The 16,741-nt window shown below is 37.0% G+C and overlaps 1 long non-coding RNA gene across 5 annotated transcripts in view; it reads left to right on the top strand.

Annotated features, from left to right (window-relative positions):
- LOC150109796 (uncharacterized) overlaps positions 1 to 16,741 on the top strand; it is a 160,139-nt gene that overhangs the window by 103,519 nt on the left and 39,879 nt on the right. For all 5 annotated transcript variants that reach the window (XR_016548672.1, XR_016548671.1, XR_016548675.1 and 2 more), the window contains one exon: positions 11,723 to 11,816. This is a non-coding gene — a long non-coding RNA (uncharacterized LOC150109796). The remainder of the gene's footprint in view (positions 1 to 11,722; positions 11,817 to 16,741) is intronic.

Raw genomic sequence — 16,741 nt, 5'->3', positions numbered from 1 at the left:
GTACAGAGGATTTGAAATTGGAAGTGATCACTATTTAGTCTTGAGCAGGATAAAATTGAATTTCATATTGAAAAGAATAACATGTAAGAAAGTTTTAAAGCAAATAAAAGTTGAACAGCTCTCAGATGTGAAGCGTAGACTAAAATACACAAAGTTTATTCAAGAAAAAATGAACGAGTTTGAAAACAGTAATCAAACCTTGGAGATTCAGTGGCAAACTCTGAAGAAAACATTGATTGATTCTGCTAGAGAGGCATGTGATGAGGTTGACTGCAAGGATAAAAAAAATCAGAACTCCCTGGTGGACATAGGAAGTTAAAGAGGCAGTGAAGGAAAAGAAGAAAGCATATTAAATGTTTCTGTCAAATAAATCAGCTTGTGCACTTAGAGAATACAGAGACGAATGCTAAACACTGTGTAAAACTAGCTAAACAAAAGTCATGGGAAGACTTTGGCAAGAATATAGAAAATAAATATCAAGAAGTTGGCAAAATATTCTGGAGGTTATTGAAGAAGCTTAGGAATGGGGGAAAGAGTGCTTAGAGCAGTTAGAGATGATAAAGGTGACATGAAAACGGTAGAAAAAGATATCCTTGAAGTATGGAGTAATTACTTTGAAAAACTGCTAAATGAAACAAGCAGTGATGACAGCACAGTGGTAAAAAAACACTGACCAGGCATGCAGTCAGGAATACATATCCATACTTGAAGTGGAAAAAGCCATCAAAGGCTTGAAATGTTTAAAGGCAGCAGGAGTAGATGATATTCGACCAGAAATGCTGAAGTATGGTGGTATAAGAATCTTACAGTGGCTGCACTACATAGTTCAGAAAGCCTGGACAGAGGGACGAATTCCTGATGATTGGAGTAGAGCTCTCATAGTACCCATATATAAAATAAAACTGAATGTGAGAATTACAGAGGTATTTCCCTGCTGAGTGTTCCTGGCAAGATCTATGCAAGTATACTTGAGAAACGGTGGAGAAGAATTGTGGGAGAAAAGCTTGGTGAAGAACAAGCTGGATTCAGGCCAAATAGAGGCTGTCAGGATCAGATCTTCACTTCTCGACAAATAGTCGAAGAAACATGGGAATATAACAGAGATCTGTATTTAAGTTTTGTCGATTTAGAAAAGGCATATGACAAGGTGCCAAGAGAGAAGCTATTCAATACACTACAGTTACATGGTGTCAATGGGGCATTATATCAAGCAACACTTAGTCTTTATTTGAGTTGTAAGTCAGCAGTTAGAATTGAAGGAAGTATAAGAAGATGGTTTAATGTTAAATCTGGTGTGAGACAAGGATGTACATTATCCCCTCTGTTATTCATTATCTATATGGATCACATTATGAAGGAATCTGTTATTAAACATGATATCAAAATTGGAGATGTTAATGTCGGCTCTTTGCTTTATGCTGATGATGTTATACTTCTAAATAAATCCGCTACAAGTCTGCAAGATTCTCTGACTAAATTGAATAGCTGTTGTAATACATATGGTATGAAGGTGAGCAATAAAAAGACAAAGACAATGAAAATAGGCAGAATCATTGAAAATGTCAACTGTGTTGTGAATGGAGAACCTGTGGAACAAGTAAAACATTTCAGCTACTACTTAGGCACGAATTTTACTAGAGATGGTAAATTAAATATAGAAATAGACAACAGAATCAGCAAAGTTGGTATGGTGGGAAGTCAATTGAATAAATTCACATGGAATAAGAGAGAAATTAGCCAGAACACTAAATTAGCTGTATACAAGACAGTGTTCAAACCAGTTTTAACATATGGATCTGAGAGCTGGGTCAGAAGTAAAACACTTGACCAATGGCTAGAGACCGCAGATATGAGAGTCCTGAGAAAGCTTATAGGCGTGAACAGACGGAATCAATGGCAATATTATATTAAAAACGCTGATATTAGGCAGGAACTTGACTTTGTCAACATCCAGGAATGCGTTTGCAGAGCTAATCTCAGGTGGTATGGTCACTTAAACAGAATTGGCGAAGCAAGATTAGCAAAACAAGTGTTCTCTGCCAGGTTGGCAGCAAAACGACCTAGAGGAAGACTAAGATATATAACTGGATTGATACGGTACAAAGTGCCTTAGACGATAGAAATATAAGATCTGATAATGTTGGAGTCTTAACAAGTAATAGACTGATTTGGAGGAAAATTGTAAATAGGAAATTAGTAATGATGTAAATTTTTCATGTAGTACTATCATATCCTGTACACTCCTTGAGGGTACATGTCAGGAATTTGATGATGACCACTTACGATTAGATTAAAATTTAGTCCGCAAAAGTAATTTAGCTAACCTATGTTTATTACTAAAACGTGTGTACTGTGAGCATATCGAAATGAAGCAGTTGGAGTGTGTACCATACAGTACGCATGCGCAGGAGGTACAGATGCCATGGAGATGTCCTCGAGGGAGCGCCGATCTGACAATTTCACTAGCTATCTTGAATCTTAACCAGGCATTTTGAGTTATCGGACTCTGCAGTGAGAAAAAAAGTCTGTGCCACCTCACTAAGTTTGTGTCCAAAAAGAGACCTGAAATTTTGCTGGTGTGGCTGACAGCCAGTACCAACATGGAATAGCCCGGAAATGCTGATCACATAACTATTTTTGGAATATATTAATAGCATAATATACTTATTTACCTGTTATTCACCGTACCTCAGGTTGGGAACCCCTGTTCTAAACTATGGGTGGCCAAACATGCCACCCACATAAGGGCCACTTATGATAAACTTTGTTTGAGAGCCTGAAGACATGAACTGATATTACACACATTTTTATTGTTACAATGCATATTTTGTTGCAAAAACTTTATATAAATATTAAGAAATACATAATAATATTTATTCCTGTATGTAGTTTTTAAACTGTTAATTCCACAGTTAATTTTCTGATCTGTATAATTTTAAAATTTTAAAGTTTCAACAATTACAAAATACACATATACCAAATGCTTTCAAATTCCTTACTGATCATTGTTTTAACTAAATTGAGCATATTTAATACAGTAATGAATTATGTAAACATCTAAGAAAAGTATGCAGATTTGCATTTCCTTAACATGAGACTGCCAAAAATAAAACGGATAGAAAAATATTAAACATATCTGTATCTGGTCAAAACAATAAAATTTGAGATATTAGAGATATAAGTTTTCCCACTTGGTTATAGTGTAAATTAAAGATACCAAGAAATTATATTCTTGGTTTAATCCTTTATCCAAGTGTAAGCAAACAAGTTTGTGTCTGAACTATTTTCTAGCAACTCATATAAAGAAGCTAATGACTAATAATTAAACCAAGAATATAATTTCTTAGTAACTTTAATTTATAGTATAACCAAGCAGAAAAACTTATAACAGCTACCTCTAATCCATAGTATTTTAATAATGAAGTGTGACACCTTTTGGCTACTCATATATGAAAATATGACTTCTGTATTACTTCAACTTTAGTGATGTGAAGTCATTAGCTTCTTTATACAATTTGCCTCAGGCCTGAAAATAGTTCAGTTGTAAACTTGTTTGCTTACACTTGGATAAAGGAATAAACCAAGAATATAATTTTTTATTATCTTAGTTTATTCACATACCCAACTCAGCATCATCGGCAAACAACCAAATGTCTTCAAATTTAATTAAACAGCAGTAGTCCAGTCAGAGCCCTGCTGCACACCACTAGTCACCTGTCCTCTTGGATTCTGCTCCTCCATATAAGACTTTTTGGTATTGGTTCATTAGCCATTCTTTTATCAATATCACCAGCTTCATATCCATCGCCATTTGTTGCAGTTTGCATAATAGAGTTCCATGTAGTATCCTGTCAAATGCCTTTGCAAAATCCAACACTATCATCATGTAGCCATTCCCTTTATCCATCTCAGCTGACCCCCTATTCGAGCAAGTTAATAGATTACAAAGGCATGACCTATTCTTCACAGAGTACCATATTCTTTCACACATTTCCTGAACTTTTTCGGTACTTTTACCACTACTCCTGAGATACTAATTGGTCTATAATTTGCCAGCACAGACTTAGATCCTCCTTTATGCAAAGGAATTATTTTGGCTTCTTTCCACTCTCTTGGAACTCTGACATAGCTGAGACTTAAATTAAACAACATAGTCAAAAAAATATTGCCAGTTCCTTTGTCCATTCTTTTAAAATGGGAGCCAATATCCCATCCAATTCCACAGCTGTATTTGCATTCTGATTTTTCAAGTCTAAGTACGTCTAATTCATTGCCCTCTTCTCACATCAGTCCCATTGCCTCTGTCACAAGATATACCCTTGCAAAAATGGTCACTGAGCAGATCAATAACTTTGTCTGCCTCTATACCATGTGCGCTCAGTAAAGTTATCCTTTCATACTTTTTCTCCTTCCTGTTTGCCGCTGGGATTTCCTCTCACTTTTTTGACTAATTTCTTCTCATAATCTGATTTTGCTTTCTTACCATGCTGGTCATCTTTCTCCTTCTATACTCTCCACAACATTTTCTTTTATTTCATCTAATATTTAATGATACTACTCATCCATCTAACTTCTACATGATTTACCCTCCTGACTTTGGATATACAGTGTGATATTGCTTCCTTCAGATATTCCTTGAATATCTGTTATGCACTGTGTGCCATGCAGAAATTGATGCTATGGTATAGCATATCACCTGCCTTATAGTTCCACATATACCATTTCTTAACTGGAATTTCCACATGTTTTGCTACCTCCCAAGTCAAGATCATGTGATCACTTTCCCCCCAATTGGAGGCAATCTAATCACCTTACTTATGGGCAGATATTTTGACCTTATAACAAGATCCAACACTCTCATACCCTGAGTCCCCTCTGTCACTTCAAGTAATTATCTCTCAGTAAGTGTTTAAATCCTATTTCCATCCAATCTATGTTGTCTCTGAAGCTGAAGTCCTCCATTCAACTTGCATGCATTGCACTAATCTGCTGATACAAATCTTCTACATCATTCCTGACACCCCTTGCCCTTATAGCAGCAACTAATTTTCTATTTTGTCCTATTGGCCTCGATCACACATCAGATTGACTCAAAAGAGTTTATTTGATGCTCAGAAAATCCCAACCAAGTTTAGAAGCCATTTTGCACATCAACAGAAAACATCAGAGACATCAATAAACATACCATCTTTCTTTCTTAATCATGTATTCAACAGGTGAATGTCCACTAAGGCAAATGTCCCTTTTTTTTTTTTTTCAGAAGAGTTTTGAAGAGTTGGCACTTCTCATCAAACTCAGACCCAGAGCAACTTTGTGTAACATGTTTTGGAGAAATACCAGTCATGGTAATCCCACACAAAACTTTGAACTTTTCTCAAGGAGTAATATTGGAATGTGACCTTGGTGATCCTGGAAGATTTTGCTGCACGTTGAAAGACCAATACATGACAGTCATAAGAATTTTAAAATGTAAGGATAGTCATCTGATCCCATGAGAAACATCAAGTGTGCTCCTGATCATGCCAAAGGTAAAAGGATGAGAAGAAGATTCAAAAAAATCAAACCCATGTAGAACATGCCATATTTGGAGGGAAGAGAGTATATAAGTAAGGGGACCTTATAAAATATGACTGTCTCACTTTCTCACAATTATAACATCCCTGATAAGCGATTTGTTTGTGATCTCGTTTAGCTAAAATAATTGTACATTGCATCTCATATAATCAAGGAAATTCCTCCAGATCTATTACTGAAAGAATGGAACCTTTTCTCCCACACAAGAAAGTAAACCCATTTATATAACCTAATGTTGGGAGTGCTAATGGGTCAAAGCCATGTGGAATGTGGATAACCAACTGGGTTTCTCATCTAATGTCCATTCTTCACCTTCTCGTGGTGCACCTTGTTAGATATCTACCTGGATACTGAACAAATGAGTATGGGCTGGCAATTGGGATTTAGCTGACCAAATTATATTCTTATTGGCTTAAGCTACAATGTAAAATAATGAGATCGGCATAATAGGCATGAATGAAATAAAGACAAAAAAAGTATCTTTTCTGGCAATAATAGTCAGGGTAAAGAGGGAATAGCCATGTTCAACAATAATATGAGGATAATCTTTACCCTGACTATTATTGCCAAAAAAAAAATCTTTTTTTGTCTTTATTTCAGTCATGCCGATTATGTGTGTTATGGCAGGAAATATCAAGTAGAGTGATGTGGGCAAATATCAGAATGGGGAACTGGACAATGAGACTTATTTTTTCCTTAGCCTATGGTCTCACAGAAAGATCTACTAAGGAAGAAATGGATTAAATTTTGGGGCATTAGAGAAGGCTGCAGGTACAATGAAAAAGGGGAATCTGAGAGTGTACTTGGGAAATGGTCATTGTTGGCAATCTAAACAGCAGAGTAGGAAATACTTACTAGACATATAGAAATATTTTGAGAAAATTCAGAGAAAAACTCTAATAATAAAAATGGTAAATGCCTGCTGGATTTCTGTTCAAGATATTGATTAGTTATTACTGATACCATATTGCAACATAATAATGTGTGCAAATCACCTGGACAGAAGATGCAATAAATAAGAAAAGTCTCATTGATTATATTATAGTTAATAGTGATATTTTCCCATTGGCTCAGGACACAAGCATATATAGAGGATTTGAAATAGGAACTGATCCCTGTTTAGTTTCGAGCAGGAGAGAAAGTTTTAAAACAAATCAAGGTTGAGCAGCTTTCAGAGGTAGACCAAAATACACAAACATCATTGAAGAAAAGATGAGAGCTGAAAAAGAACCAAACTTTGAAGATTCAGTGACAAATAATGAAGAAAACATTGAAGCCTTTTGCAAAAGTATAAGCCAGTATACTTTTATCTACAAGAGACATGTTTGAAGCTTGGTGACTATTCCACACTGTGAAATGTCACCAACATCTGTAATGACAGGATTGGTAATAGACCTGCCTGTGGAGAAGTCACCATCCTTGTGGAAAATCATGAAGTCTCATTCAACACATGGAGGCAGTTGAACGCTTTATCACAATATACTGCATCTACTTCCTGGTACAGATATCTTACAAGATAACCTTGATGACATCATGAGGTCTGAAATAAATCTGAAAAATGAAGAGAAGATATATATCATCCATTCACATTTGATACAATGGGTGTAACACAGTTTTTAACTCCAAAACAATTGCCATTACTCTTGGTATCATCTTATTTCCCTGAGTTCCTGCACCCCCCCCCCCAAAAAAAAAAAAAAAAGCAGAATAAGACTAAATTCTGTTCTCTTAAGATGGTGTGGAAGATTACAACAGGCTGTTTCACATAAAAAAAAAAAAAAAAAAAAAAAAAAAAAAACTGAAAGCTGCTCTGCTTAAATTTTGCATAACTGCTGTTGGACCAGATAACATTCTAAGATGCTTACCATTTTTCAACATTCCATAGATCATCTTCTTTGCCTACTGAACAGAATTTTCTGTGTCCTCTCATTATTGAAACAGTCCAATTGCTATACAGAGATGCACTCTTCTGTTTAAAAATCAACAACAGGCTCACCCACACTTTGCCATACTCTCGGGATCAAGCAAGGATGTCCTCTCTCTCTGGACAATTATACACAGTGACCATAGAACCTTTCTTAAAAAGAGTACATGACACAATGATCTCCAAATGAACCAGCATAATAGAACCACGTCTAAAAATAAGCCTATCAGCATATGCCGATGACGTCACTGTAATAATCTGTAATCATGAAGAAATGATAAGATATATGCAATTATACTTGAGAAACGGTTGAGAAGAATTGTAGAAGAAAAGCTTGAAGAACAAGCTGGATTTCGGCCAAATAGAGGCTGTCAGGAACAGATCTTCACTTTACAACAAATAGTGGAGAAATCATGGGAATATAACAAAGATCTCTATTTGAGTTTTGTAGATCTGGAAAAGGCATATGATAAGGTGCCAAGAGAGAAGCTATTCAATACGCTGCAGTTATATGGTGTCAATGGAGCATTATATCAAGCAATACTTAGTCTTTATTTGAGTTGTAAGTCAGCAGTTAGAATTGAAGGAAGTACAGGAAGATGGTTTAATGTTAAATCTGATGTGAGACAGGGATGTACATTATTCCCTCTGTTATTCATTATCTATATGGATCATATTATGAAGGAAAGTGGTATTAAACATGATATCAGAATTGGAGATGTAAATGTCAGCTCTTTGCTTTATGTGGACGATGTTATACTTCTAAATAAATCCGCTATAAGTTTGCAAGATTCCCTGACTAAATTGAATAACTGTTGTAATAGATATGGTATGAAGGTCAGCAGTAAAAAGACAAAGGCAATGAAAATAGGTAGAATTGTTGAAAATGTCAACTGTGTTGTGAACGGCGAACCTGTGGAACAAGTAAAACATTTCAGCTACTTAGGCACGATTTTTACTGAAGATGGTAAATTAAATATGGAAATAGACAACAGAATCAACAAAGCTGGTATGGTAGGAAGTCAGTTGAATAGATTCATGTGAAAGAGAGAAATTAGTCGGAACACTAAATTAGCTGTATACAAGACAGTGTTCAAACCAGTTTTAACTTGTGGATCTGAGAGCTGGGTCAGAAGTAAAACACTTGACCAAAGACTAGAGACCGCAGATATGAGAGTCCAGAGAAAGATTATAGGCGTGAACAGATGGCATCAATGGCAATATCATATTAAAAATGAGGATATTAGGAAAGAACTTGACATTGTTAGCATCCAGGAATGCGTTAGCAGAGCTAATCTCAGGTGGTATGGTCATTTAGACAGAATGGGCGAGGAAGGATTAGCAAAACAAGTGGTCTCTGCCAGGTTTGAAGGAAAACGACCCAGAGGAAGACCAAGATATAGGTGGTTTGATAGGATACAAAGTGGCTTAGATGATAGAAATATAAGATCTGATAATATTCGTTTCTAGACAAGTAACAGACTGATCTGGAGGAAAATTGTAGATAGGAAGTTAGTAATGATGTAAATTTTTCATGTAGTACCATCATATCCTGTAGATAGGTAGGCAGGGATAGAGGCATGTAGAAGATAGGCAGGGAGCCTATCTTTCATTTTGTATCATCTGAAGGCTCGCTTCCAATTCTTCCTTTCAACTACAAGAAAATATACTACTTCCTCATGTCAGTGCCTCCAACTTTGCCCTTTGTATCATTCTCATCTACAAAGCTGCACATGCCACCCAGTTTTCAGTGGGATCTTCCACATAAATTGAAGTGTGCCAAACCAGATTCCGTCATACAGTGGAGGCTATGGCATAACATCTTGCCAACTCAACTTAGATAATCGGATCTGTGTCTATTCTGTGAAGTTTCAGGTACTTTTGGAACACACACACACACGTCTAACCTGTCCTGCAAACAAAGCAATGATCACCTGTGCCCAGAATACTACCTTTTTAGCACCTGTAATTACACACACATGCACACATAGCCAAGAAGACTACTGGAATTTACTCCACACAGAAGAGAACAGACACAGAATATGTAATTTTCTCTTCATCTGTGCTAAGGCGGTCATCTACAGCTTTTTAATTAAGCACACAAGAAATAACCAGTACTCATCCATCAATGAATCAGCAGAAACCCTCATGTGTACATCAGAAACTACAAAGCAGGCTTTCACTGGAACTTGATTATTACAAAGAAACAAGAACTGTTGCAAAATTCATAGAGGAGTGGAATCCCACTGGTACCCAGTTCTAGATTGCCGACAATGATACACTTCAACTGAAAGATAACTAAGAGCAATACTGAATTGTAATGTTGACTCTTTTACTAAAGAGACAAATCTTCTCTACCACTCATCTATCTTTTGTCTCCTTTCTATTGTATATCCGAAAGAAAAATCCTTTTTTTTTTTTTCCCTCTCTGTAATATGTATTCTTATAATATGTAAATAGTCTTTTGTTATCTCTCTTCCAACATATATTTTATCAAGTTAAATAAATAAAATCTATCTAATCTTATCTTATCTAGGTACCTACCTCTGTGGACATTACAGAATGATTTTTCAAGGTCCTTGCATTTTTGTTGCAACCTTCATGCACCATGAACAAATTGTAAGGATGTTGAAAGCAGTTCAAGTAATAACCTTCTTATAATTGTGCTTTATGGTATAAACAACACCAAGAGGGAATATATATATATATATTGAACTTACTGATATTTTGCTGGTTTCTGCCTATCATTTTCAGAGCACAAATTACAACTGTACCAAGCACAAAACACTCAACTAGATCATTAGAAACAATTCGGATTTAACTAGAAGGGGAGGGAGGGGAGATACTAATATCCTTGCTATATATCCTGTGGAACAAATGCTTTTTTTATAATGTGGTACGCTGCTTGGAAAGAAGTCAAAGGACACCGTAGTGTGAAAAACGTGGCATCTTCCACAGGCTGGATAACCATAATCTGGCTGTTTGGTGTCAGAATGACTGTCTCCAGTTCTTTGACAGATTCTGAGCTATACTCATTATGGTTGGGGAGTTGTTCATAGCCAGTGCAGATTCTATAAGTGGTCCCTTAGACCTATAGCGACTTCTTTGTAACTCCGATGTCTTCTTCCATTTAATCCTGTGTGAAGGAGTATCCAGAGCATGGTTATCAGTCCTGACTCGCCATATAGATGATCACTGATGTAATTTTTGTTCAAAAGCGAATGCTACTAGTTTGTCCAAAGTAGGCTAAACTGCAGGCACAAGAAGATTAGGTTCATCCTTAAGAGAATGGATAAAGGGAGATAGCTAGCTGAATGAAAGTGTTGTAGACATTATATTCACAGAGAACTTTAGCTATCTTTACTGATGTACCATTGAATATAAGAGATGGAGTTTTAGTGATCTTGTGTAGCTAACGATAGCTAAATATCTCTACAAATATAATCTTCATGCCACTTTCAAAGTATTCATTCAGCTAGCTACCTTCATCCTCTTATATACGTAAAGTTTCATGTGCCTACAGTTTGTACAAACCAGTAGATCAGTTAACATCCTCCTTGAAGAACACAAAAATTGCATCTGCTGTCATATATATGACAAGTTGGGAATGGCAGACCATGCTCTGGATACTTCTTCACACAGGATTAAATGGAATAAGACACTAGTGTGACATAGAGGTTATTGGAAGTCTGAGAAATTATTTGGGGAATTAACATTGGCTGTGAAACATTTCCCCAGCTTTAAGTATGGCTGTATTAATTTGTCAAAGATCTAGGAGACAGTCATTCTGAGACCAAGTAACTTGACTTTTTCAAACTACCTAAGATGTTGGTGGTCTCTCTCTCTCAATTTGCATTGCTTCTACAGTGATCTAATGAGTGCTTTGTTCTGAAAATGCCAAGTAGAAAATCAGTCAGTAATAAGTTCAATAAATTATCTTAAATAAATAAACATGTACTACGTGTATACCTTCCCATAATTCATGGCATCATAAACGTGTGCACCCATATCCAAGTAGCATAGTCATGAAGATACTTTTCTTTTCAACTTTTGTTTGTTCATGCTTGGGTATGGGTAAAGGAAAAAACAAGGATACAAGCTCTTGTCTAGTATAATTTTTGACTGAAGTTATCTCTCATTGTGTTTCATCATAAACTTTTAAATGAAAACCTTTTTTCTAATTGCATAATAGCTGTAAACACAACTATTTTTGTATGCTAATAGGATAACTCGGATGCTAAAAGCACATCTGAAAAAAATGATGATGATGATGATGGTGCAGATGAAGAATCAGAGTAAAATGTCAAAAACATTTGAGGTAATACATTATTTGTTTTCATAATTATTAAAATCAGATGGTCTTTACTTTGTCAGCATTAAAATCCCAAATCATACATAACTTAAGTGCATATATAGTACTTGTACACCTGAAGATGTGTGCATGATACTACATATACTCCATGTAAATTTTCTAAACTTGCTTCAAATTTATTTTTTAATTCTTTAATTGATAACTTAGTCCTAATTCTTGCCATTTATGTAGGTTTTTTCTTTATTACTAGGCCAGTCTAAAGGTTAGATCCAGAAAGAGTACATGGAAATAATTCATGCAGTTTTACAATTGGCAGGGTTGTTTTGCTATTCGCTTAATTAACATACTGAAAATCCTGATTAACCCAATAAAGATTAACCCAGATTTGGGTTAATCTTTCCACCACTGTTAAAAGATAAGGCAAAGCAGTTAATCTATAGCATATTTGAGTAATTTAAGTATGAAATGAAGTAGTAATCCACAAAAGTTAAAATTTTGCTTTTTAACATACTGCATTCAGTAGGGAAACTTCTGATTTTCCTTTTCCTCAAACTAGGGAAATGCTATGCTTTTAGTTTATGCTTTAAACTGTTAGTTATCTTTACCCCTGAAGATGTTAGTCGTCAGACTAACAAAACTTGTCAAGTTTGTTTTTTAGTACTTGTTTAGTTTTAAAAAACAGTCTTTTTTAATAAAAATGTGGTCACAAAACCGAAATAATTAGATTGAACTTCTTAACCACAGAAACTTCCGCATGATTAATGCTATGCTTTTTTTTTTAATTCATTTTTTTATTTTTGTTATTATATGTTGGGCCCATATACGAGAGGTTGGTTGGCCAACCTTGAGTACTTTAGTACCATATATGGGTAGTGGGATAGGAAAGGAGGAACTTGTTAACATTCGATTTGAAAGCCTGTATATTGTATTCCTTGGGAAATACCTCAGGGGGGGAGACTGTTCCACAGTACAGCAGTAGTAGGGATGAAGGAGGAGGAAAATAAACTTGTTCTGTGGGTTTTAAGGTGTACTGTGAAGGGATGTTGGGAGGTGGCTGTATGTGTTCCAATGGATTTAGTGCAGAGTGGGGGAATTATCGATATTGTTTCAGATGAGCATTTTCCATGAAAATATTTGTAGATATACAAATTGCAGAGACTAAATGTCTATGTGAAAGTGGGGGGAGTGAGTCGGTAAGAGATGGATCATTTATCAGTCTAATTGCTCTCCTCTGTATTGAGTCAAACATTTTGAGGGAGCTTTTAGGAGCCCCCACTCCAAATGTGAAAACAGTATTATTCGACAGCTGGGTGGATATGTGATTTGTATAAGGTTAACAGCTGTTTTGAAGTGAAGTAACGTCTTGAGCGAAAGAGAAAGCCTAGTTTTTTGGAAGCTGAGGATTCAATGGTTGTGATGTGTTTATGCCAGGAGAGGCCTGATGTCATGGTAATTCCGAGAAGAGAAATTTCATCTTGTCTGGGGATTTGAGTGTTATCAAAAATAATACTGAGGGAAAATGGTTCTTTTTTGTGGGAAATAAGACAGAACTGGGTTTTACTAGCGTTGAAGTTGACGAGGTTATCTGAGCCCCATCGGAGGATGTTTTGGAGTTCTGCATTAAAGGATGTTCTGGTTGATGTTCTGTGGGTTGAAGTGAGTTGTGTAGGGTAAGGTTTATAAAATGAAAGGGAGGAGTGCAATGTGCTGTCATCTGCAAAACTGTATTGGGTTGGAGGTCAACTAAAGTAGGTCATTGATGTATAGAAGGAAGAGGGTTGGTGAGAGAACCTTGTGGGATCCCAGCGTTAGTTGGATAGTGGGAGGATAGGGAGGCATCTACCATTACACATAGTGTGTGTTCAGACAGGAAGCTGGTAATCCATCTGCAGAAGTCCTGAGAGAGTCCAAATGATGGAAGTTTGCTTAGTAAGCCTTTGTGCCAGACCTGGTCAAAGGCTTTAGACCATATCAAGTGCAACTACTTGGGATTCGTCAAATTTTTCCATGGTATATGTCCAGAGATGGGTGATATATGAGAGCAGGTCACCTGTTGATCAGCATCAGCGGAATCCATACTGGTGGTTGCTTAATAGCTGGGTACCTTCAAGGTAGAGTAGAAGTTGAGAATTGATGGTTTTTTCCATCACTTTAGATAGGATTGAGGTGAGTGAGATAGGGCGGTAATTAGATGGCAGTGATTTGTTCCCTTTTTGGAAATAGGTTGAATATAGGCCAATTTCCAGGCTTTGGGATATATACCAGTGGAGTAAGATAGTGTGTATAGATGGCATAGGATAGGGGTCAGTTCTGCTGCACAGACCTTCAGGACAATTGGAGGAATGCCATCAGGCCTTTTTTTGTGCCTAATTTTGACAACAGGTTTATGATCTCTTTCTGGCAAATTGCTAAATGAAACAGGGGACATTGTATGTTGGGCAGTTGGAATGACTGGGGGGGGGGGGGGGGCATTTGCCATTGTCGGTTATGTGTGCATCATAGGCAAAATGTGAAGCCAGGAGATTAGCTTTTTCTGTGGGTGATGTTTCAATTGAGCCATCTGAGTATGATAGGGGTGAGAGTAGTGTAGGACAAAAGTTGTGACCAATTGCTTTGGCAAGAATGGCTGCCACTAGGACATGCTGCAAGTTTCCTGCTTTTTGCCCCTTCAAATTCTGTTTTTGAATCATTGATAATTTTTTTGCATCTGTTTTGGGCTTCAGTATAGGCACTGAAGGAGGATGGAGTTCTTAATTTGAGCCAGTTGTGGTATGCCTGGTTTTTCATTAGTATATCCTTGGCATCTTTTGGAGAACCAGGGTTTGAATGGGGGACAGCAGTTCATAGTGGTGTGGGGAACGTATGTTTTCATGCCAGTGAGGATTACTTTGGTGATGTGTTCAGTGCATATGTTTGGATTGGAAGACTGCAAACAATAGTCCAACCATGGGAATGAAGCATAGTAGTGTCAGAGGCTGTCCCATTTGGCACTATTATAATGCCAGACTACTCTTGTACAGGTGTGACTGTGTAAGTGTTGTTGCATGGGGCAGGAGATGAGCACTAGGTTGTGGTCAGAATTATCTAGGTGGTTCACTAAATTCACTGTATATTTGGAAGGGTCATTGGTAAGGAAGAGATCTAGGGTATTTGGGGAGTGATTTGGGTTATCTGGTATTCTAGTTGGCTTGTGAACTATTTGAGTAAAGTGGTTAGTGATGGCAAATATTTCAGCGTCTCTGCCTGTAGGATCTATACAACTGGAAGAGGATAGCCAGTTGGTGTTATGGACATTAAAATCACCTAGGAGGATGATTTCACTATTAGGATAGTGAAATCATCCTCCTAGGTGATTTTAATGCCCCACAGACATAGGTCTGTGTGGCATGACTTTGACCACAAGGGTCTTGCACTTTCCCTATGCAGTGCCTGCAAACTGGTCTCTTTGATGGCTACTAGTGGTGTCACTTGGTTTTTGCACTAGTTTGGTTTGTTTGTAGTCTGTGGTCCAGCTGTTGTCTCCATTTTGGCATTTCTCGCTGTCTTCAGAGTTGGCGCCTTTGTTTGAAGGTTAAGTCAGGTCGAGCACGTATACGCTATTGCAGGCAACTGTCCTTTAGCTTGCTATTTATTGCCATTATTAATTTGGAAGTGTTTGCCGTGTATCACAGATCACTTTCACGAGCCGTGGAAAATTCGTTCCGTTCTTTCTTTTGTTTATGGGACCAAAGTGATGACATTTGATGGTATTCCTGGGATCGAAGTTGCATTCACCTGCTAGTTTGCTAACTTCTTCTTTTAAAGATTTACCGTTTTCCTCTGGATAGTTCAGAATAACTGCGTTGAGTCTCCTGTTTTTGGCCTTGAGCGATGCATGCACCGTTGATGTGATTAAATCACGGAGTTTGTTAGCGGGTACAAGTGCACTTGCGATTGGCCGCTGGTCGTTGAGTATCTTGAGCTTTGTTTCCAACTTTCAGATTTTGGACGAGAAAGTATCGATCGTGTTATTAAAGTGTTGTTCAAGATTTTCAACTTGTTTGCCTAGGTTAACAGAAGGAAGGATCGAACAGAATTTATGACTGAAGTTATCTCTCATTGTGTTTCATCATAAACTTTTAAATGCAAACCTTTTTTCTAATTGTATAATAGCTGTAAACACAACTATTTTTGTATGCTAATAGGATAACTCGGATGCTAAAAGCACATCTGAAAAAAAATGATGATGATGATGGTGCAGATGAAGAATCAGAGTAAAATGCTAGATGACTGTCAGTGCCTAGTGAACACCACCACCTCGATTATTGGAAGTATGAATTGCTTTTACTATCTTTTGGTCTCCAATGAGGCCTTTGTGTTTCATTTTAATGATAAGGATTTCATTTTAATGATTTCTGTCTCCAAACTGATAGAAACCCCTCAGAGTAGTGAACCCAGCTTGCCATGTAAGCAGCTCCATGGTCTGGAGGTGTTGTCATGGCATGGAGCAGGATTTCACAAACTGTGTTCAGCGGTAGGTGAATAAGTGTTCCGCGAGAAGTTCTCCTGCAATTTGTCATTTTAGTATTCTATGCAAATTTCATGAATAAATATTTTATAGTGCTTAAGGGTCAAAGCTATATAACTGAGTGGAGACCTCTACATAGCCTTTAAAGGAATGCAGAGAACGACCAGGGCTTCTGACCTAATGTCCAATCCTCGCCTTCTCATGTTGCACCCTGTTGGGTATCTACCTTGATACTGAACGAACGAGGATGGGCTGGCAATTTGGGATTTAGCTGACCAAATTGTATTCTTATTGGCTTATACCAAAATACAAAATGATGGTACAAGATGATAAAATTTCATGAGAGCTGGGGCATCGTCCGGTTAAACGGCCAGCGTTGTTTTCACCAGGGAACCAGAGCAAACAGCGAAAAGTCAGCTACTGG

Source organism: Typopeltis vanoorti, chromosome 1, assembly GCF_054136105.1.
Source record: "Typopeltis vanoorti isolate ZY-2024b chromosome 1, IOZ_Tvanoo_1.0, whole genome shotgun sequence".
Lineage (NCBI taxonomy): Eukaryota > Metazoa > Arthropoda > Arachnida > Uropygi > Thelyphonidae > Typopeltis > Typopeltis vanoorti.
This window is presented reverse-complemented; position numbering and strand designations above follow the sequence as displayed.